This window comes from Pleurodeles waltl, chromosome 2_2, assembly GCF_031143425.1.
Source record: "Pleurodeles waltl isolate 20211129_DDA chromosome 2_2, aPleWal1.hap1.20221129, whole genome shotgun sequence".
NCBI lineage: Eukaryota > Metazoa > Chordata > Amphibia > Caudata > Salamandridae > Pleurodeles > Pleurodeles waltl.
Genome location: NC_090439.1, coordinates 1085365385 through 1085389991, shown reverse-complemented (window position 1 = coordinate 1085389991; position 24607 = coordinate 1085365385). Strand labels below are relative to the sequence as shown.

General features: G+C 44.1%; 1 protein-coding gene across 2 annotated transcripts in view; it reads left to right on the top strand.

The window, feature by feature from the left end:
* Window positions 1–24607, top strand: part of TSNARE1 (t-SNARE domain containing 1) — a 738845-nt gene that overhangs the window by 127846 nt on the left and 586392 nt on the right. The window lies entirely within an intron of this gene.

The following is a 24607-nucleotide window of genomic DNA, read 5'->3' as shown; positions in this document are numbered from 1 at the left end:
GGTGGAAGCTTGGAAGACCTGAAGTAATGAGAGTCAAGGAGGCTTAGCGGATGCCCAGGGCAGGGGCTTCCTGTGCTCGCAGCCCCCAATCTGTGCCACCCACCCTGTTGCCCTGCAGCAGTGCAAAGCTTTTGTTAAAAAGACATGACTTCCAAATAAGATTTACATGTTGTTTTATCTAGGAGCATAAATAACTAAGACCCAGAGGACCTACTGGGAGTAGTGGTTTAGATTTAACAAATAGCCCGCAGCCTGCTGTATACATCCTGCGTACAGAAGCGTGGCCTGACTTTCATCCGAAATTCCTACCACGAGCTGTGATGATGAGCTCCTTTGGCGCTTTCCTTAGCTTGTCGACCGTGCAGAGGAATGCAGATTAACTCTCCTTGACAGATTGGGATCAATATAATTTTAGCTTTCAGGGGGCTATAAATAGAGCAGCTCCATTGAAAAACTGGCTAACTATAGGCTGAAAGAAAGAGCCTCATGAAAAAGGGCCGAACCTCTGCTTATGATTAAATTTAAAGGGCTATGAGTGCCAGGGCTTAGTCAAATGCATTGATGATAATCTGAAAGAATTACATTTGAAGGAGATAGAAAAAATAATCTGCTGTTTTGAAAATTGCTTTTCTTACAGTACCTTTTTTCAAAGGGTTTTCGGCCCAGGATTGTCATTACTATCCCCTGTTGCCTCTCAATCTTTATATCTTCCATCCCAAATGTATTTCGCGATTCATCTTGCTATGTGTATCTTGGCCACCTGAACGGCTATGGAGGTGTGTCTTCAAAAATGTATTTGTGAGAAATTGTGGAAATTTACAAGAAACAAACGTTTACAAGACACTGATGGTGACTATCTGTACTGGATCTAAATAATATTGCTACTTCAGAGAACAAACGTGCCCTTTGTTAAACATTCCTTAAAAATTGTTTGATTGCACAAGACCTTGTCAAAGTCAGGTTCAGACTGACCTGTTAGTTAATCAGGCAGTGCCCGAGGGGCTGATCTGACGGATCAGTGCATTCGTGTTTTTTTTTGCTCCATGTGAGCCAGTGTTTCTTTTTTTAGGGTCGAGTCTGCGAGTGCATGCGTTAGCGTATGTGTCTTGCTTGCAAGACTCTGCTGTGTTCAGTACAGGGCTTGGAGCCCACCTGACGCTCACCATTTGTTGGCTTGCATGGCGCTCTTCTTTACAGCTTCATAATTCGTCAAGGCATGTCTGATATCACTTCCGTTTCTCTGTGTGGAGCAGGGATCAAGCACTGACACATGCAACTTAATTAGTGCCCATCCGCCGCTCCTGACATGTTTGAGGAACTATTTGTTGTTTTTAACTTTGAGTGCCCCACAAACAAAGGCTTGTGACTGGCAAGAGTGTGCCCAGCAGGCACAAAATTGCAAAGGTTTTTTTTTTTCAAGCTACCTTTATTTTATTTTGCAAAGTCGTCTTTTCTCGGTTTCTTATGTTTTCTTTTGTTTTTGCTCGCGGGCGCTGTTGTCAAAATATTAGCTTGTTTGAAATATGCGAGACCTATTCCATTGCAAATGCTTGTTTTGTCTTATTGCTTGGATTTTACTGTTGATTACACATCAGCCTTTTGTCACCTAAGTGTGTGCATCAAATATACAGATTTTGTCAGTGTTTGCTTGTTTAGATTTGAATGGTAATCTGTTTAATCCTTACAGTTGACTAGATATTTTATTTCCTACCCTTTAACTATTATTTACTACTCTTTTCTTCATGTAGACTCAAATTCTGAAAAAATTCTCCACAGTTTCAGATTTTTCATTAAACCCTGTCTGTTTTGAAGCAAATTGACTTTCCCTTCTAATAGCAAAGATTACAAAACACATTTCTGCTCACCCGTTCTGTTTTTTGTTGCTGTTGCTCCTCCTTAAGTCATTGTAAAATCGTGTTTTTACCTTACAGTAATAACAATAAATGCTTTTGAAAAGACGCAGTAATTCATAACGTAAGAGATGCATGGGCTGCAAACCCCAGTTGTGGAATGATGTGCCTTCTATTTGAAGTGAATCTGTGACTATGCCAGACTGACTGCAGTGCCGTGACCCCTGGTGTTCGCCAAAGATGCTTGGTCAGATTCAGCTCGGCATACCTCCTGGTGGGAAGCAGAGGCTAAAATCCCCCAGGCGCTGCCGGCTCTTGGTGGCAACGGAGAGAATGGCTCGTAGGAGCTAGGCATTGGGCATTAGCTTCAACCTGCAACTTCGAATCTTCTTCATTTTGTTTCTTCGTGGACCGCCTTCCGTACCAAACTCTGACCCAGGGACCCTGGCTGTCTTTAGTCACTGCTTGCATGAGGATAGCTCTTTAGCACTCTTGAGGGGACTGGAAAGAGGGTGCACTGTGGCTGCACCTCTCCTGTGTATGCCTGTAGGTCACTTTACTCACTCCTGAAAGAGACGGTGTGGTTGTCTTTATTGTGTGCATGTATTCCAGCTGATCTTCTGTCCTTCATGGATGACAGCGAGTTGCTCTCCTCTCTGTCCTAGGTGAACTGTTCATAAATTCTACTCTGGCTGCCGGTAGCCGGTGTGTTCCTGTAGGCCGCTCCTGTGTCTCCCAAGTAGTATCTAAAGAACATTCTCCATAAGTGCCTCTCCTGTGCAAGCCTTAGGGTTATTCCTCATCCCTACTTGGTGACCTTCAGTATCGAGATAACATACTGTGGCTGGATGTGTACAGTGCATGGCTGCTGGTCACTCTGCTGCCGCTCCAAGGAAGTGTATAGACAATCTGCCAAGACAGTGTGTAGCGCCTGCATGCTGTGTGCTGCTCCTCTGGCTCATCAGATCCCGCCTCCTCCCTGCGGCCTCCCTCTCTGTGCCATAAGTCTGTAGCACAGTCTAAGTAATATTTAGCTTAGAACCCAGAAAACAGTCATAAAAAAAGAGAAAACCCACATTATAAACTTTGCCAGTGCCCACAAAGTTCTTGCCAGTCGTCAGTGTTCTCATTTATGCAGAGTTTATTTCTATTTCCACACACACATTTCACCGCTTCACTTAATTGTCATCCAGGTTAAAACAGCACTTTCGGCTAAAACGAATTGGCAAAGCAAAACGCTGTGGAAAAAGATGAGGTAGCTTCTTCCCACTGCCCTGCCGGTTCCACTCTCATCCCCTCAGTGGTCGACGTGCATTAAAAAAAGTATGGGAACAGTGATGGTGTGCGCAGTGGGTGCAGAGTGAGTGAGCGAGCGAGCGTAGAGGCAGGGTGAAAGGCGTGGCTAAAAAAACAAAATATTTAGGTTTTTTTGGTGGTCTTTTACCTTCAGGTAACTAAGTATAAAATAAGGTACAGCTTTCATGAAAAATGAATGCAAGGTAAGTTAATGAGTGGGAAATGCACTATCATACAGTATGAAACTTCTGATAGTTAATATACTACAGAGGTCTATGTCTGTAACCAGAGAGCCACAGAATTGAATCTTGGTGCAGTAAAGGACAGTGACTTGATAAACAAGTGTTTCCAAAATATACCTTTTAGAAATAACCAGACTGAATACAGTGCATTTTTTTGCACCTGTCTTTTTAAAAGCACACACTTCACTGCTCAGCTGGTAACTCCCTTCCAATACCAGTCAAAAATAATACATCTCTGTCGTGAGGAAGCTTCAAGTGATTCTGTCAACTAAAGCCAATACCAGCTTCCAAGCAGCCTTTACATTTCCAGATTAACCAGTTGTTCACATTTACATTTCTCTCATGGAAGCAGGCACCCTGGTAAGAAGGCTTGTTTAGCTGCCTGCCCCTCCATCTGTTTTACAGCACAGGAGCCTCCCTGCCTTACATTTCTGCTGAAGCACATCAGCTGTCTGAATGAACCATCCTGGGGCAGGTGTCTTTTTGCAAAATTAAATAAAATAAAAATAAAAAAAAGTATGGGTACGTCATGCCCCACAGATCCTGCCCACTTCGACCAGTGCATCACCTGCATTTTGTTTTGTAATCGCCGTACTGTAGTTAATCCGTCAGTGCCCACTCCAGCATGTATTTTTCATGCAAGAAAAGAAGGTTCAAAGCAACCCTAAATATGCACTTGACTCTGCAGATCCCACCCACAAAACGCATTGGCTGCATTATCACAGCCGGCATACTAGACTAAGCCATGCCATGTGCAATGTGGTGTCAGGAGGGGCCGTACAGTGTTCTTGAACAGTGCTTTGTATGACATAGCCTAAGCGTATTCTTGCCATACTGCATGAGTGTTTAGTTGTGTACCTAGAATGTACTTAAGTTGATTGTACTTGTAGTGTTACAGTGCACTCGGATATGTTGAATGACCCAGAATAGTGTCAGGGTATCCATGCTGTACATGGCAACTTTTTTTGTATGTCTGTTCAGCCGGTGTTACCTTGATTGCACTGATACATGCTACACAATCTTATGTACCAGCACTGTATGATTTGCGTCCCATAAAGCATTTCACCTGCAGCCAAGAAGCATTACGTTTTTGTTTGGTTGAAACCCCACCCCTCCTATACCCTACCCCAGCCCCTACCCTTACTCCACTCGGTGAAATGTTCCTCTTCTGCCTGAACTCCTGCAAGAGGGGCTGGTGTGCCCAGCATGTTGGAATGGCTGACTTCGCGTAAGAAGATGCTGTGTCTGGCGTTATGCCGATTTCATTGGCACATTTTAGAAGGCGTAGAACTTGAAATACGGCAAAGCTGCCTGCAGCCATTTTAAGAGGTTGTTTTTGCAGCTTACAGCATTTTTGGTTTTTGTATCCTTTCAAGTTTTGGCGTTTATGTATTTTTTTTTACATTTGGGACAGCATTCATTATGTTTGCTAATGTTTCTGTGTTAAGAGTATCTTAATGTCTGGGAGTTCCAGTTTTCCCTCCAGCACGAGTTATAATTACCTTACGGCATGAGTTATAGTTACTTGAAAGAACTCTAACTATAACTGCTGAATTTCTTTGGTTTTGTACAAGTAAATTCTGAACTTAACTATAATGTCCCTGTAACCTTAGTTTTTTTCAGTGAATGTAATATATATATATATATACATATATTTATATATATATATATTTATATTTATATTTACTGGTCTGATTCAGTGACCCAGTAGTTATGGTTCAGTTGCAGTTTACCTTGAAAGATTGAAAATTTTCTTCAGTCATCGATATCTGTGGGCCCATTTGAAGCATCCATGTGAAGCCGTACACCTTAAAAAGTACTCATGTGCATAGCATTGATCCAGTAAAGTTTCATGCAGATTCACCACTGGGAGAAAGCTTGAGAAGTCAGTGAAATGGTGTCATAAGTTGCATCTTATGTTCAAATTATTTAAGAAATTGTGTGCTCTCTGCTGCAGCAAAAACTATTGACAGGTTATATTGAAACTTCAACCAAGAGATGGCTCGCCTAGTTTGGTCAGATATGTTTAGTATTTTCCACAATATGTGAAAAGCAAAATAATCATAGCTATTTGAATTGAGTCTTCTTATTGCTGTGTTGGCCAATCCAGGACCTGTGAGGAAACCGTGATTGATTTAAAAAAAAAAGCTGTCAGTTATATTGTTGGCAGTCATTCTCTGGGTCATGGAGAAGATTTCTGTGGTGCCATATGACTGCTGAAGTCTCACACCACAATAAGGGGAGGCTGGAAGAGATTCCTAAGGGGGTGGAAATTGCAATTTTTATTTTTAAATAAAAGTGGCCATATTGAGCCACAGGTCTACAATCTGAACTTTAGGTTCATTGACCAGTATACATATCATTTTCCTTCTCAACAAAACTTTATGCATAAGGGAGAGCTAAGAATCACTTCTGTCATGTATGAGCCTACATTGTGGCCCCTCGGCCGCAAACCATACTGCAATTTTGGCCCCCGAGAAAAAGTTTGAGAGTACCCATGCTCTAGAGCATAGCCTAGAATCTTTTGGCTGACTTGTATCCTACCTCTGCTCACTTTTAGGCAACTGCTTTTCTCTTTACATTTTTGCTTAAGCACTCCAAGAGGACGTATGTGTTTTCCAGCTGTCTTCCTTGTAAGCTTCTCCCCTGCAAAGTATCCCCCCCACACTTACTGTTGCTATCTGCCTTGCGTTGCATGCTCTTTTTCGTGTGCTTCTCTCCGCCATTCTTTACTTTCCCCATACTCTGTGTTGCTTTCTCTCGTGTTGTTTCCCCTCCCGCCCCTGTATTGGTCTCCCTCATGTGCTGCTTTTCCTTTTTCCACCCACTCCCGTTGCTCCCTCTCGCCCCCTCCTCCATGGACCACCCCACTCGGGACCAGGAAGCAAACTGCTGACAGCCGGCTTTTTCGTGCTATTTCTATTTTTTTTTTTTTTTTTTTAACTTTACTGATCTATCTCGGATCGGTAAATTAAAAGAAAAAAGCGCTCACTCCATTTTGTATGTGTGAAGACGCATGTGGGTGCACAACTCATCATGTATGCAGGTGCCCATAAAATGTGGCGGCCTTGTCATCCCACCTTTTTGTCCTTTTTGTTTTTTCCTTTTGACCATGTTGCACACCATCTTTCTGATATTATACAGCATTGAGAAAGCCAAGAGGTGCTAAAGACGAGATAGCTTTGGCAATGCTTGTTACGGTTTGGGTGGCTGAAACTGATGCTTGTGCCGAATGCCACCATCTGTTTGTATGACCTCACCACCTAATACTCGCATGGCCACTCGCTAAGGGATCACTTGATTTGATCAAGGTAAACTTCGTGTTTAGTAATTTTGTTTTACCGTTCCTTCACCCTCAGTGAATGCTTCATCTGTTCTGATTCCTCTTCTGTGCCATTATCATTTTACTGAGCCTTTACTTGATTTTTCCAGGCCTGCCACTGAAGAAGCGCTACCACTGGTCAAGGGATTTCACTTCTTCGGTTACGATGTGTGGTCATTCAGCCTGGGAATCCTCAGTCTGCAATTGCAGCAGGCCACAAATGGTACTCCAGATAGTCTCTTTTATTCATGTTCTAAATTAGATGCACGGCCCACAAACACAAGCTGACAGGTGCTATTCAAATGAGTAAACTCTAAAAAAAAAAAAAAAAAAAAATGTCCCTAAAATTCTTTCACGTTTTGTGACTAGATTTCCTATCATGTTTGGACTCTGGATGCTGGGAGGCAGTTAACGCTAAATATGTGCGCTTGAAACACAGAGCATAATTCGTTAACCCTGATTGGCATAGATCACCTGTAGGTAAGCCGTAGTAATGGAAATGGCACTTGTAGCATGAATGTCAGATGTCATGTTAGCTGTAGTGCAGGTTCGCACCACTCACGGGAGTGACAGGAAAACATGTCTCACAGCAGCCACTGACCTCTAAGCGGCTGTCGGCTCAAGCCGCAGCCAACACGTCATACTAAACCTTGTGGGCCTGTTGAAAAGCCCACGTCCAACATTAACTGAGATCTAGACGCAAGAGCCGTGCAGTTAAACAAGGAAGTCTTAGTTCAGGTGAGAGTCCTTGCATGGTCATTCACTGTCAGCCATCCGCTGGACTGACAAACCATGAAATGACCACGCTCGAGCAGAACTCTTTACAATATGTAGATCCCAGTGTGCCTTACAGCCATAACATATCTTCTTCCCTTGCAAACTAGTACTGAAATACTTATACAGTGATTATACACCAGAAACTACATTGGAACAGAAGTGAAAAGTCAAACAAGCCAGAGATAACACGTGGGTCTCTGCCCACCTAAAAGAAGTGTGAAGAAAAGAGATAATAATCAGTCAACCTCGGACATAGATTTGTAAATACACCGGTGTGCTCAGGCTCCACCGACCCTTAGAGCATCCTCTCTCCCAGAACACTCCCTCCCTTCACCACACCCACTTCCTGCTCTTTAATCTGAAAAGCAGCAATTCATTGTAGAATGTCTCAGATCAGTATCACCCTCTGCCACCCTCATCCTCTTCCTAATAACATGTGTCCTCTTTGACCTTAAACACGCCTCGAAACTTAGTAAGGCCTCTTTCTTCTCTCTTCTGGTTTGACTCACACCCAATAACCCACAGACACCCAAACACTCGCATCGACGTCTGAACATCCCAGCCATCTGACTGACACAAATAACTGAGTAGCCCCTTTAAAAATCTGTTCACTCTTGCCACCGCCCCCATTTGTTTGATTCTTATACAGTGAGATGCAAGTGTTTGATGTTGCCCTGCCCATAGCCTTGTATGCTGCATTGTGCTATGAGCTGATCTCTAATGAGCTCGCCAGTCATGGTAGTAAATTGAGATTTGATGGATAATGTGTGCAGCCTAGCCACAAACACAACTACTGAGTTCGTCTTTGGCAGACCTAATTTCAAGTCTCATCCTTGCCCCTTTGTGTGCATCTTCAGTGGGATGACTGTTTTCTTCCAGAGCAACAAGCAAAAACCTGTGTGCTGACCCTTTATACCTAATGCACCCAGTAATGACGCTGCCTTTCTCATAGATCAAAATCCTTGTCCACGTGTTTCCTCACAAAGGTTTTGAAAGATTTCCAGCCATTCCACCCGCTCAATGGATGGAGAGCCGCTTATCCCAAGATAGAGGGGGAGGAATAACAGCAGCAGGTTCTACCTTGAAGAATTGCAAATGGCACAGTGAAGATGATGGTACAGAAGAAATATTGTTACAGTGTTAGGCGAACTCCAGTGGTTGTGAAACCGGTTTGGTTGCTAACATGCTTTCCACAAATAAGCACTGGTCTGGCAGCGAGGCGCCTCCTGGGCATCAAGTGAGCACGCCATCACAGGCAGGTCACTCTCTGTATCCCCGATGACTTGCAGCCGGCAGCTCAGACGCTCACTCTGCGGTGTTCCTATGGCAAGAAGCTTTAGTTGGAATGTGCACTGTCTGAGCACCGGCACAGGGTTCCCTTCCTCACCCTGACACTTGATTTATCCAACTGGTTCAGTTTAAACATGTATTCCCTTAACTTTTCACTTTTCCCACATTTAGTGAATAAAAGTTAGCTATCTGGACTTGATAGGCTGGGTTACGCACTTGTCGCCGGGCTCTTGAACCAGCCAGACTGTTTTTCCAACCACCCCACTCAGGACACTCGGGCGAACATGAGGCACTTTAAGCACTTATACTATCTGAATGGTGATCTAAAGTGACTTTTCTTTGCAATCATTCAAATATAAGTGGTCCAGAATTTCATCCCTTTTGAACATGTTAAAAAGCCTACTTAACATCCACTGAGACACTAATAAAAATGTGCCTTTGAGCCAAGAAGGCCTAAGCGCATAAGTAGGTAAAAATAATGAAATGCTGAAGTGACATTTTTGCACAGGCTGAAGCAACCATTGGGTTAAGTTTGCATTGAGTCTAAAGGTGTGCCCAGGATGGTGTCACCATCGTGTTGCTCTCTTGCTCAGGGGATTAGGGTTCATAGTACCATTTTAGGTAGGCCTTTCATTGGTATGCTGAGAGGGCATCTCATTTTAGTAGGTCAGCCTTTGTTTAGGCTGCCAGATCTCCTCCAGTTTCAGCAGTCTTAAGAGATCTTGTAAAACCCTTAAATTATGCTTCCTGGGCTTGTTGTTACTGCAGAATTTGTAAGAGCCTGATGTGAGAACTCTGCTAGGATGTTCTTAAGGATCTTCGGCAACCACTGGTGAGGTGTCGGCGTTTCATGGGTCTATCAGTGCTTGGGCGTCATAACACCGCTGGACTTGCAACAAGCACTGGAAGGCACAAGGGTCTAATTGCTGCATAAGGTTGGAAAATGAGGTGTGCATGCTTTCTCGTGCATTCACAGTCTAGTTAGGAATATGAATGGGCTGTGGAGCCTGGAGTTTAGTGGTTCACAGATAAATCATAGACTAGAGAAGGTACCTTTTGAAGAAAACCTCAGCTGACCACTGAACTGGTCTTTGGCTGTGGCACATGGAAGCAGATGTAGAAAACCCTGTCTCCCGTTGGCATCTGTAGCCGGAGCTCCCTTGCAGAGTTCCAGGAAGTAGAGGGCTTTGGGGCCATCTAGCAGGGACGTATTCAGTGCCTGGACGAAATTGGGACGGAACTTTTAGCTGCAGCCCTAAAACAGATGGGTCGAGAGGTCTCCCCTTCCTGCTGTCTGCAGTCTAAGCCACTAGAAGAGTTCCAAGGAATCTGGAAACATTTGAGTGTACCAGCCTGCAGTTACTGACCCAACTCTTCCAGCATATGTGAGGAACAACTGTCGGCTGGTACCTGTCATTACTTGTTCATGCTAGATGGGCCCCCAGTGGCCGCCTTTGGCCGTACATATGTTGATTTTGATTTCCCCATTGGTTTCTATGTGTGCGTTTCTGCGTTTTCTTTATAAATATAACTGATGTTCCAATACACCAGCTTTGTCATGTTGTTGTCTTTTACTCATTTAGTTGCCTTTCTTTTTGCTAAATTTCTTTGTGACTGTTGTTGATTGATGTAATGATTGTAATGTTATCTTGGTTCTGTTAAAATACTTTGCAGGCTTTCTGTGAGGTGGGATTATCACTGGTGCTCCTTGTCTTTATCTAGCAAGGCGCTGTTTTCCTTGGTTGGTGGCCTTTCATATATTGCTGCGCTCTGTCAGAAATCTAGATCCCCAAACAACCCCAGGAGCGCACCCCGTTTTACTAGTGTCTCAGATGTCCGACCAAAAAACAACTTTCCATGCAGCTGCCTGCTTGACCAATGGTCAGGGAATGCACAACCAGACCATTTCCCAACATATGTCAACTGGCTGGTAATTCTAGGTAAATCTATTACCCACAAAGCAATTTACACCAACAAACTCCTCCTGGAGCCGCACATGCACAGTTGAGAGGAAACAGGAGAATGCCACAAGATGCAACTCACTTTCCTTTAGCAGAGTTGCCTCCTCGCTTCTGTCCTGCAGATCTTCCTCTCTTGCTCTGTCTTCTTCCTCTATGACCACTCCCTGCGACTCTTTCCTGCCTGAACACCCCACCTGGCTTGCAAATCCACCTGTGGTGATATGCTCTTGGGCAATGTATCTACCCGCGTTCGTTTTGTAAACATCTCTTGTGCTTCAGTAAGACGTCCGTGCTATACAAATACATCAAATCGAGCAAAAGTTCGGAGACCGAGGTATTTAATACTGTTGGGCTTAAGATCCTATTGATGGAGCATGCTAAGGGTAAAGCTGCGCTACGGAGAGCTACACAAGCACGGTAATCCGAATGCGTTTTGCTCAAGTACCGTTGTGCCTGGCACCTTCAGCGCTGCCCCGTAAACAAATGGATCCATTCTGCGGGTGCGTCCGCACAGTTCATATCTGGGGCACGATGGACAACTTTATAAGGAAGCAGTATCGAAAGTGTATGAGTCTAGAATTTCCCCACGAGAAAGAGGGCTCCTCCCCCACCCCCCCTTTTTTTTTTTGTTTGTTTTACTCGAATTTAACTTGAGGGTGTCGTTATTGCGGTATCTTAGCCCGGTTCTTGCATCCCCGCCTGCAGGGAGTGTGCAGGGAGCTGCTGACAGGCGCGCTGGGGCCGTGGTGCTGAAAGGACAGCGCCCAGCTCACGTCCTCGAAGCGCGTCATGCGCAGGCACAACCGCGACGGCTTGAGATGCTCGTGCAGAGGAGGGGTTTCTTTTTCCTCTTGCTGGGGTAAACACATGGAAGGGTCGGCCCGCGATTGGATGGGGTCCGTGGTAGGATACTCGGAGCCGGCACTTTACTAAATGAAGCAAGTGTGGGATGTCGAGACGCTTTAGGCCTGCATTTTGACAGTGACGCTCTCATACTGACATGTTGCTGACATTATATGCAAAGTGTGCTTTGGTCCCATTGGTTTCCATCCGCCAGACTGTTCTAGAAATTGGATTGGCACTTTTTTCTTCAGGCCCGCGTAGTAAACATCTGTCACCAAGCGCTATTGGTACTCTTTCGGTATCCCTCCGCGTACAGCTGCGTGAGGGACTACTTTACAACTAGAGCTCCCTCGCTTCGCCTCTGCTGACTTTAATATGCTCGCACTTCATTTTAAACCCAGACCTCAGGGCTTTGTCAGTGCTTGTGCGGGGGTGTCTGGAAGCACCCGCCCCCTCCGTTTAAGCTTGTAACAGAGGAAGTAAGGGAAGCCGAGATAAAATTAGGACTCCCTAAAACATTTAAGAAGTCTCTAGAAACCATGACCTCCCTTCTGAAGGAGGGAGGACGTCATACGTGTATATTCATAGTTTTCAGTTTGTGATTGGAAATATGAGCCTACCTGAGAGAGAAAGGACTGATATATAAATGGCAGACCTCGGTTTTACTATCATTTGGTCTTTTTTGCCCTAATGTTGGTTCTGGACTTGCACAGCTCAAAAGCTGCTTTATTTGTATTGTTAAGAATACTATTTCTCCGCTATCCCTCATCTTACGGAGTATGGCATCGGTAATAGTGTCCCTCTAGAAGTACTCACCTTGCCAGTTTATAGTATACCGTGATCTGTAGTTCAGATTATGAGGCCAAATGTGGTTTATGTGGTACGAGCTGGTAAAATTGCCTTGTTTGTCGATTTATTTGCGTGTTTTTACCCTAAGATTACAAAACAAAAGTGATGGAAAGCAACATATTGTGCAGCCTGTGGCAGTAGGCACGCAAGTATTAGGAAATTAAGGTGAATATTTGGGGGAAAAATTGCAGATTTTTCCAAAGAGTGCGTTGAGGTATTTATGATACTGCCAAGTGTCATTCCTTTTAATACTCTCTAATGCAGGCACACCTCCACAACAGATCCCTTGCCTTAAATATTTCAGTAGACACCCCACTTCTTCAAGGAGCTGATGTATTTCGCAGGAAGTCATGCTTGTGAATTTTGCACCTATTGGCTAAAACCTAGTGAAACTGGCAGACGAGGCATTGCTGGGAATTCTGCCGGAGGAAACTGAAGAGAAAAATCTAAATCACGGGGATTCTGCACACTGTGTATCACCAGTTCATTTCCCACCTGCCACAGTACCACTACTTGTGATATTCTCCCGGCTATTAGGCATTTGCATTGTTTCCTCACCACTGGGTTGAAGTGTATGACTTCTTGGAGCTCCTACCGTAAGCCCTGTATAGCTGTCACATAGCCTTTGCCGGAATCATCTTTGCTTTTTTGCGAGGAATAAGCAGACTAAATGATAATGCAGACTCACCTGTAGATTGTCCGTAACAATGACGTAGCACAACATGAAAAAATGTATTTTGTCTAATTCGCCGAAGGCCTCCTTTATGGCTGAGTGGTGGCAGGGGAAATAATAATTTGCTTCAAAGATTCATTCAGTTACAAAAAAAGAGGCGGCGACTATGGACTTCTTGCGTGCTCCTTATACACATGTAGAAACATTTCTTGGGTTCCTCATCCCAGGTTCCTCCTTCACGGGGCACTGTTCTGTGATCTCCTTTTCTGGACGGCTTTGGGTATCTCTTAGCACCTCATTTTGCCGTGGTTGGCTTCCTCCCTCAACAACACAATCAAGCAACCCTTCTGCCAGAATTCCAGATCCCCAACTCTGTCTCTGACCGCCAAGAAGGCCAGCAGATATACTCCAGTCCTGCAGCTCAGCAGATATATCACACAGCTTGAGCGCCTCCCTTCCTGGTCCAGGGTATCTTGACACATTGACATGGGCCTTCTAGTCAGTATTTATCCTTGTGCACCGCGTGCACGCCAGAGCTCCTCGGTTTTGATGGCACCTGGCTTTTGGGGAGTTGGCACGTTTCACAGCTGTCCCAACCCTAACATTTAGATAAGCTGATTTAGCATGAACGGTGGATGGAGCTGGATGTACCCTGACGGTGTGAACCAAAGGCACAAAAGAGGGAGATGCACTCCTGCCCCTCCTGACCTCTAGGGAAGGGGAAGCAGAAAGATGCCAGAGGCTACCTTTACTCTTCACAGGGCGGTCACACCCTATGTTACATGTCCCCTCACGTCACAAGGGAGCCTATGGGTCTTCCCTTAATCACACACAGGTTTCAAGGTGAATTTCTGTCTGCACAACACACTCCATGCTCATTTTACCTCAGACTTGCAGATTACCCATGAGCTGTCCATCCTGAAGGACCTGGCTGAAGGCAACCAACAGGAAAGGCCAGAAGGCATCTTTTCTCCTGAAGGTGACAGGCCAAAAAGGTCAGTCCCTTCAGATATGATGAGTGCTGCCACCACACACTGCCAGACCCTCTATCCTCTGGTGCGATAAGAGGACTCTGTCAAGTGGAGAGTGCGCTCTGTGCCCCTCCTGATATGAAAGCAGTGAGTGAAGGGCTTCGTCCTGGTACACACGAGGCCGTCAGTAAACACCTTTGACTTTGCTAATAGTCTGATAGAGATGGGATCACGCTCTCCAGAGCCATGCAGGGTACATTTTTGTGCCAACAGTTCATTAAAAAAAATATATATATATATGGACATATACATACATTGAACACCCACAACATATTTGATCTATGTTGGTCTTCATAGAGAAATGTGTTAGCTTAAGCTAATGGTATCCCACATCACAGAACTCATTTTAGGTCTAGTCTAACACAGCATTAGCAGTTTCCACAGCCTCGTGACATAAAAAATACATACGCATACAGGTGTTGTGTGAGCCCTTGTTATGCATTTGCCTATTCAACTGCCATTCACGTTTTGCTTCGGTCCACAGCACCACAGGCAAAGGGAAATGGGTTAGTGAGCAAGGTTCCGCAATGAATCGACGTCTCACACAATATTCAAGTAAGAAGTTACTAATTTTATGTAATATCGTCGTCTTTGCCTCTATCTTATAAAGAAGCCTGGGCCAGCTGACACTGAATGGAATCTAGTCACCAGGATTCCCTCAGTATTCTAGATTCCAATCAACGTGATTGGTCAACAGGATAGAACAGTGAGCCCAGATCACGCGCTGGCGGTCCTGCGCTGAGGGCCAGCATTTTGCATGATTACATGTGGACATGTATCTAAAGTAAGCAAGTGCACTTCAGTTACTTGGTGGTGGGCCAGTACTTCACTCTGCCAGTACTTGTGGCTTTCCATTCTTTATTCCTTATTTTTTAACCATTAAAGTAAAAAAAAAAAAAAAAAAACGTTTCGTTGCGTGTTCTAGGCACCTGTTGTGCTATTAAAATTATGAATGAAAGCAATTTTTTGTATTTCAATTTTTTTTACTACATGTATATTTGTGTGGCGTATGGTTGTAATAAAACAATCTTACAAGACCTGTTGGTTTTGCCAATGCTTACATCATTTTACTAACTCCAAACTTTATGCTACTTTTAATGACCGACCTAGACGTGCCTTTGAATCGACATGCCGGCAGTGTCAGCAGTTAATCCCATATCGAGCCGGAAACCAGGAAAAGGCAGTGTGTGGTTAACCTTGCCTTGCGTACACTAGATAAACCAGTTGTCCTGACCCTGTTGTAGAGTGTTGGGTTGAAAACTTCCCTCCTCAGAGGACCGCTAGGTGCTGAGCTCCTGCAGAGAATAGTGTGTAGTTTAGCAGAGGTCAACAGGACTAAGCCATTTGTACATAAATCTGGAGAGGTTGGTGCTGGAATTCTTATCCCCCCTCACCCTGACATGGAACAGAACAGTCAAGTGCAACATTTTTGTGTTTTACTTAGTACAGTCTTACTCTAATCATCACAAAACCACACATGCCTATCGGGGAACCTGCACTAGCACATTGGAAGATTGTCAAGCTGAGAAAAGGCACGGAGCGCAGACGTCTCTGCGTAATGCAGGACACCAGACAGAATAAAACCTGTAGCACTCAGAGAAAAGCAGTGCTCGGCGTGGCAGTCAATTTCTTGAAGGTTGTCAGGCATTAGAAGCTGAGCTACTGTTTTATTAATCAATTCCATATTTCTTTACAGAGCTCTGTGGGGACGCGGAGGAGAGATGGTGATCTTGCTGAGTGGACGGTCAATACTGTTGCTCGCTGCGCAACCTGTAGTTCAAACACACGAGTCCAGACAGTCTGTAGCATAATGTACCTTTCTCTGAAGTGTGTCTGCAAAGTACTACTGATCGTCTCCTCCTTACCCGCTGCGGCCATACCAGTGCCCAGCACGACTCTGGTAATTGACGTCTTTAATGCCAATATTGAATAATTCTATACAGCCACTGGTGGAGAGGTTTGATGCACGCTGTGATGCCGAATCGGTTTGTACAGCTCTTAACAGAATCATGCAGACTCCTGTGCCCATGAATCATTCATCACATTATTTTGCAGTCGCCGAACCCCGCTACGGAGTCTTTACCCAAAACCTTCATTGATAGGTACTGAGATCCTTCGCTGAGAAGGCACACCGTTTTCAATGCAGTCACATTTATTGATGAGTACCAAAAATTACAATTAAGATCAGTTTTCAAACTTCCCATGGGCAAGATACAAAAGGGAAAAATAAACTCTGCAACTGTTTATGCGATGCAAGGCTGGACACTCCAGATATAGAAAGTATAAACCATGTTATTCCCCAAATGGTGCGGACTCCCAAGTTCAAGGCGGGACTATGTATACCATTTTCTTTCTTTTAGCCATCCTATGGAATATTTACGTTTTTAATGCAGAGGTGATGTCCATTTATTCTTTTGTCTTTGCCTTCTGACATCCTCTATAAATTTGACGAAGCTCCTAGACGTGCAAGAGTTCCAACACTAGCAACAAATATGACTGACTCTCTACATGATATTGGACCATTGACTATAACTAAAGCTTGCTCTTGGTAAATAAGAAGGGGCCAATGAACTAAATACGAATTTTATTTTATCATTGGGTAGCACATGTTTGGCAGGCGCGGTCTACAGCTAGATGCCTTATGGTGATCAAAGCTCTAGTATTGGTCATGCCACCTTGATATTTGGTTGCAAATGTGACATTTCCAGAGAGAAAGCCTGGCATCAGTTTGATGCTAATTACAAAGCATATTAGTTTGATCGTAGGGAAACATTTGTCTGTCATAGGGGCCCGTCTCTATTTGCTCTGTCCGGGCATGCACAGCTGTTAGAGGACTTGTGTGCTTTTCAGACGTGATTGACCCAGCTGGCTCTACTCCCTCTATGCCAGGCTCTCAGGTCAGTGTGTGGCGTACTGCTTCCTCATGAGGGCACTACATTCTGAGAGATTGCATTGTTGCAAGGGCAGGGAAAACCCCAAACCTCACCCCCCTTTTAGCTCTTGCCTATAAGACAGTCACTTTTTGTGGGTTGTATCAGGAACTTACAGTGGGCTTAGAACCCACCCACACTGCTTCCATTAGTTATCTTTGATGTTATTCTAATTTACTTATTTCATATTCCGCGTCTCTCCTCCCTATTCTTGTGTTTGTCCTTCACCTGGAGCAATGGTTCCCAACCTTTGGACTTCTAAGGGAAGCCCACTTCATCATTACGGGAACCTGGGGTCCACCACCGAATCATTGTTGGAATCTGGGTCCCTCCTTTCCCCCAATGACTCATTACAGGAAGCCATGGGCCCCGGCCTAAACATTGCCAATGATTTGAAACGCAAAACAGTACACAAAAAATACAGAAAAAAACATTCATCAAACACATACACAAATGGTAACACATTTTTTTAAATTTAGAAAACAAATATAAATAAAAATTGTAATTTTAATAGGAAGGTTGGAGCTTTTCTTAATTCAATTGAAGCCGCGCCTCGTCCATACTACATTCTGTGTGACGCACCTGCACTGCCCCCTAAAACGAATCTGAGGATACTAATTTAATTTTTAGCCTGCAATGTCAAATTCCTTGACATTTACAGTATGTTTTAAACATTTTCAATTATACATTTAGCCACTTTATTTATACACACTTCATTAACCACTTCACTGCTAGGCCTTTTCCCCCTCCTGTGCTGAGCCTTTTTATGGCTAGTTGGGGTAGTTCGCACTTAGTCCCCCATAACGTTTTGTCCGCATAAGCTATCCAAGCCAAATTTGCGTCCTTTTATCCAAAATCCTAGGGATTCTAAAGGTACCCAGAGTTTGTCGGTTCCCCTGGAGGATGCTAAGAAATTAGCCAACATACAGCTAAAATGTGTTTTTATTTTTTTGGACAAATGGGGAAAAAAGTGCTGCAGAAGAAACCATGTGTTTTTTTTCCCCTGCAAATGGCATCAACAAAGGGTTTGCGGTGCTAAAATCATCATCTTCCCAGCTTTCAGGAACAGGTAGTCGTGAATCAGAAAAACATATTTTTCAACACAATTATAGCATTTTACTGGGACATACCCAATTTGTACTATTTTTGGTGCTTTCAGTCTCCTTCCAGTTAGTGACAGAAATGGGTGCGAAACCAATGCTACATCCCGGACAGCTAAACATTTCTGAAAAGTAGACAAAATTCTGAATTCAGCAAGGGGTCATTTGTGTAGATCCTTCAAGGCGTTCCTACAGAAAGTAACAGCTGAAATAACAAAAATATTGAAATTGAGTTGAAAACGGCCATTTCTGTCTACGTTTTCTTTTGTATCTTTTTCCAACTATGGCAGATTTTTCAGAGCAATATACCATTACGTCTGCTAGAGTCTTAAGATTGCATGGAAACATACGGTTTGTAGCTTCATCAAGAACCCTAGGTACCCAGAGCCAATAAATGAGCTGCACCTTGCAATGGGTTTTCATTGTATACAGGGTATACAACAATTCATTTGGTAAAATATAAAGAGTGAAATATATGTATCAAGGAAACCTTTTTATTTCTAAAATGGGCACAAGATAAGGTTGAGAAGCAGTGGTTATTTGCACATCTCTGAATTCGAGGTTCCCCATACTTGCATGTGAATTACAGGGCATTTCTCAAATATACTTATTTCTTACATATTGTCTTACATTTGGAAGGAGAAAATGTATAGAAAGACAATGGGCAGTAACACTTGTTCTTCTATTTTGTGTTCCCCCATGTCTCCCGATGAAAATGGTACCTCACTTGTGTGGGTAGGCCTAGTGCCTGCGACAGGAAACGCCCCAAAACGCAACATGGACATACAACATTTTTCTAATGAAAACTGACCTGTTTTTTGCAAGGTGCCTAGCTGTGGCCTCTAGCTCGGCCGGCACCTAGGGAAACCTAGCAAACCTATACATTTTTAAAAACTAGACACCTAGGGGAATTCTGAATGGGGTGACTTGTGAGGCTTTCACCAGCTTCTGGCACCCAGAATCCTTTGCAGACCTCAAAACGTGTCCAAAAAAAACACTTTTCTCTCAAATTTCAGTGCTGCAGAGTTCTGGAATCTGTGCGGAGCCACAAACTTCCTTTCAACCAGCATTCTCCCAAGTCTCCCAATAAAAATGGTACATGAGTTGTGTGGGTAGGCATAGTGCCCGCGAAAGGAAACGCCCCAAAACGCAGCATGGACACATCAAATTTTTACATTGAAAACTGAAGTGTTGGAAAGTGCCTAGCTGGGGATTTTGGCTGCTAGCTCAGCCGGCACCTAGGAAAACCTAGCAAACCTGTGCATTTTTGTAACCTAGACACCTAGGGGAATCCAGGATGTGGTGACTTGTGGGGTTCTCACTGGGTTCTGTTACCCAGAATCCTTTGCAAACCTCAAAATGTGGCTTAAAACACTTTTTCCTCACATTTCGGTGCTGCAAAATTCTGGAATCTGAGGGGAGCCACAAACTTCCTTCCACCAAGCATTCCCCCACATTTCCCGATTAAAAATGGTACCTCACTTGTTTGGGTAGGCCTAATGCCCGCTACAGGAAAGGGTCCAAAACACAACATGGATACATCAAAAGATCTATTACAAAACAACCTGTTTTTGCAGGGGAGGGGGGCACCTGTGTTTTTGGTCCTGGGCTCGGCATCCATCTAGGGAAACCTACCAAACTTAGACATTTCTGAAAACTAGACACCCAAGGGAGTCCAGGGAGGTGACTTGCGTGGATCCCCCAATGTTTTCTTACCCAGAATCCCATGCAAACCTCAAATTTAGTAAAATCACATTTTCCTCATATTTCTGTGTGGGATTATCGCTCCGGCAGAAATTTTCTACCACCCAATGTTCCCCTCGGTGTCCTGATAAAAACGATACCTCACTTGTGTAGGTGGGTAAAGTGCCTAAGACAGGGAAGGGCCAAAACATGTTGAAATTGAGAGGGAACCAAAGTGGGTCCAAAGGGGCAGTTTGAAGGGGGGGGGGGGGGGAACATTTTTAGGCTAGGGCAGAATTTTTATTGGTATAGATGCGACAATGCTGGGTGGTAGGAATTTTGTGGATTCCTGCGGATTCCGGAAGGTTCCATCACAAAAATGTAGGGAAAATGCGTGATTTCAAGCAAAGTTGGAGGTTTTCAGGGCATTGTGGGTAGGAAAATGGTGGGGGGTGCACTTGAAGCACACTATCCTGGAATCACCCAGATGTTTAGTTTTCAGATGTGTCTAGGTCTGGTAGATTTTTGTAGGTGGCAGCGTCCCAAAGTCCAAAAAGTGCAGCCGCCCACCATTCCAAGTGGGGGGATATTAGCAGTTAGCCAAGCTGTCTTGGCCCAAATGTAAAATCAAAACCCAACAAAATCAGATGTCCTCTTGTTTGCTGTTGAGGTAAAATCCTTTAGTTTTAGTTTGCTTGGGGAGGGGTGGGGGGGGTGAGTGGGGGTGAAAAACGATTACCCCCTTCAGTTGGGGTGGGGGGGGGTTAACCATGCCCATTACAGAGGTTAAACCCCTCCCCCCAAGAGCAATCCTGCTGCAGGAATGCTCAGAGAGACCTGAAAGGAAAAGTCTTTCCTTTCCTTTGATGCCTTTCTGGCCTTCCCCTGTCCAAAGAGAAACAAATCAGTTTCTCCTCGCTAAGGGGGTGACCTCTGATGAGGTCAGCGCGCGATCACGCACTGACATCATCAGATGTTAGTGGGGCAGGGTGTATTGGGGGTGGCTCTTCCCATGCCATTTTCTGCCCAGATGGGGTGGGTGGGAGTCCCCTGTGAGCTGGGTGGAGGACGTAATGGTTACGTCCTCCGCACAGCAGTGCTGCAGCTGAGGACGTAACCATTACGTCCGCTGCACCCAAGGGGTTAATCTGCTAATATAATTTAATTTTCTAAGCAGTTGTGGACCCCAGAGGAGGCTTTGCGAAACCCCAGGTGTCCCCAGACCACAGATTGTGAACCACTGACCTAGAGCAAAGTCTCTTTATCATCATTTCGACCTGCAGACTTGTTTGTGTCCACTACTCATTTTTAGATAACTACTTTTATCCTTTTCATTAAGCACTCTACAAGAGTGAATGCACTTTCTTCCTGTTTCAGTTGTGTGCTTCTCTCCCACCAAATTCTCACCCTGCACACTGTGTTCCTCTCTCCCTTGTGTGCTGCTCTCTCACTCTCATGTGTTACTTCCATGGCCCCTTTCCTACCCCTGTTGCTTTATCCCCAGTGTACTGCTTTTCTCCTTCACCAGCTGGGGCTTATTTTTTATTTTATGCTCCCTGTTGCCTCCCCCCAAACTCCTATTATACCATATATATATATGTGTGTGTGTGTGTGTGTGTGTGTGTGTGTGTGTGTGTGTGTGTGTGTGTGTGTGTGTGTGTGTGTGTGTGTGTGTGTGTGTGTGTGTGTGTGTGTGTGTGTGTGTGTGTGTGTGTGTGTGTGTGTGTATATATATATATGCATATATATATATATATATTTATGTATGAAATGCATTTTGTTTGTAAGGCCTGGCAGCTGCCATTCCTGCTGGTGCTCTGCTACAGAGAGAGCGCTTTTGCACACTTTTTTTTTTAATTGACTGATTTAAGTGGCATCCAGTATGTTAGATTAATCAATAAAAAAAAAGAAATGGTGTGTGTATCATCTTGTAGTCATATATTATAATATATGCATGTGCCTACAAAATGGCATGATCATATCATTGCACTTGCCTTTTTTTGCTGCTGCTGCACAATATTAGCAAAATGACACAATAACTGATGTATATAATCACATATATTGAACGACGTGGAGGTGGTAAGGTTGTACAGTCTAAAGAATTACCAAAATGCTTATAAGAAATGTATAATAAATATGAAGCACTAAATAAGTTAAGGTTCGTCATGTGAGAAATAACTCTTGAATAATGAATAAAACTGAAATCATATCTAAACTACATCTGGGTGTCTGTGGATAACCTAATTAATATTAGTATGAGCTACAGAGGAGTGGGTGGGCAGAGCCTGGGCAAGAGAATATAAGCCAACTTTCTCCTGCTTAACTTTGAACCTCCATTTTTCACTGATAGCAAAAACCCATATCATCTGTTGGAGCTCCTATTTGTGGGGCAGAGGATGCTGCTTTACTTCAGGTCTGAACACTTTTGGTGTGGATTGGACTTAAATAAAAGCATGGTGGAAAAAGAATGACTCCAGTAGACCATGAGCGGAAGAAGCAACGAAGGTGGCGGGCACTCAGATGTCATTCACCAGCCCAGCATAGGAGATTGCAAAGGTCGCTGAGAAGAGCAAACTCACAGCAATAAGGAAATTTCTTGGTGGGCCACCCCTCTCTTCCCTTTTTCTTCTGCCTCTCAAGATCTTCATTTTAAATTCAGAAACGAAGTGAAGACCTTGCTTTTTCCTAAAATGTGAATTGTACTTTATCTCAGGCTACGGCATCTACCATTTGGCATAGATACCCTTCCACATCTCGCTTCACTCAGGAATGTTCTTCTACGTGCCTCGAGTAAGTGTTGTAGGGTGGGGGTGGCAGCGCACTATGGACCCAGACACACAACTCCAAAACATGCTTCTCGTAAACAAACATTCTTCCAACCACGCATAACTACACACGCATAGCTACATACTCCACATCCTGTATGTGTTTTGGGTATTTTCAGTTGTAGAAAAAACATTAAAATGATACCGTGCAGTGCAAATAAGAGAGAAATATTTTTTGTTGGCTGGTAGGCATAGTTTCCGCCAAACATGCACTTTGCTGAAATGGTACACAGGAGAAGAGAAAGCAGTTGTCCAAAATGTAGTGTTAAACTATACATTGTTTAATTTGAGCTGGTGGTTACCGGTGGCCCCCATCAGCACTCACTTTCGGGGAACGTGCACTTATTTTTCTTCACCAAACATTGACCAAGAGCAAGAGGAGGAAAAGCAAACGCAGGGGAAAGGAGGAGGGAGAGAAAGATGGGAAAAAACATCACAAAGGGAGAAAGCAGGAACCTTCGAGAGATAAAGGTATAGCATGTCCGGTAGTGGATTAAAGAGGCATAAAGTGGATTTAAGACTAACCATTTGGCGCACCCACATTTAATAGCACTGGCCCTCATTCTTTTACAAACAAAGCACTAGCTGCACACTGTATGCCCTGTCTGTCAGAAACCTTTGCAATGCAGAAAATAGATCTAAGTTAATGTTCGGCGTGTTTGGAGCTGTCCGCCTGAGCAGTGATCTTCTAGGCTGCTTTTCCCACGCTCTGTACTTTTCCGGAAGTTTGAACCATAAATGTTGGCAATTTTCTTGTTTTGACCGGCTCATTTGATAGCTATGTAAACTTGAAGTTCAGTGAAGCCGAGTAATAGCTGGAGTTGCTCCCTCTGTTCTGTCAGTTTATCGCACTCAAGCCCTTCTCCTTCCAGCCCGTGTGATCCCAGCCAGAACGTGACCTTTGATAAGAATCTTAAATGACGCTGGGACGTCCATCTTCCAAGGCCGGGACTCTGAGGGCCCCGAGAGCGCGCCACTGAGCGCTGCTTATCTCAAGTCCCCGCTCTTCACACGGCTCGCCCCTGAGGGGCCGCCAAAAGGTGAACTCCGATGCGTGATCTCAAGGCGCGGGCGTCAGCTTCCCTGACACAGTGACAGAGGGAGTCAGGACACGATTTCTCCCCCTCTCATCGCCCCCAGTCAGTCAAAATAAGATAATTGCGCCAGGGCCTCTTCAGTTTGTAATCCACATCATCTGATGTTTTATGGAAAGCAGCAATTTATATTGAAGATATGGATGCCGCATAGCAACAAAATAAAGCATTTAAGAATGCAAGAGAATTGACACTGTATAGTATTTTGCAGATGGACTAGGTATGTAGTTAGTTTAGGCAATTTGTTGTTTAGTTTTGTGGTAGTTTAAATTCTGAGTTTGTTACACGTGGAGCCCGGCCTGACTCCAGGATCCTTGTTCTAGAAGGGCCTAGAAGAAGCAGGAGAGTGAGCCCTGAAGGTGAATGGTAGCGGCCAAAAAATACAAATCGTTGTTTCGTCGATCCAATATTTTAGTTGTTGATATATGTCCAACCATGACATTTTTAACACAATAACCTCCACCGAATGAGCAACATACTTGGCATTCTCTGTTGCAAAAATTACTGTACCAGGACTTCAGGCTTTGGTGATGGGGACATCTTGTCAGAACGCCAAGATGCAGAAAGCGTGCAGCATGCTTATGGTCCTGCGCAGCAGTAGCAACATCCCTGCTGCCATACAGGGATCTTATGCTGCTTTTCATTTATTTATCTTTTTTTATTTTTTATTTTGGCCGCTTACCAACTCATTGAAGTTTAGAAATGTGATGCAGTAAGCCCTATTTCGCACACCCTTACCTAACACTATAATAATACAGTTTGCTGCAAATATATATTTTTTCTAATCACATTTTTTGTTGAAAAACCCGTGTCTTGGTTCTGACTCAAGTGTAGAAGACCA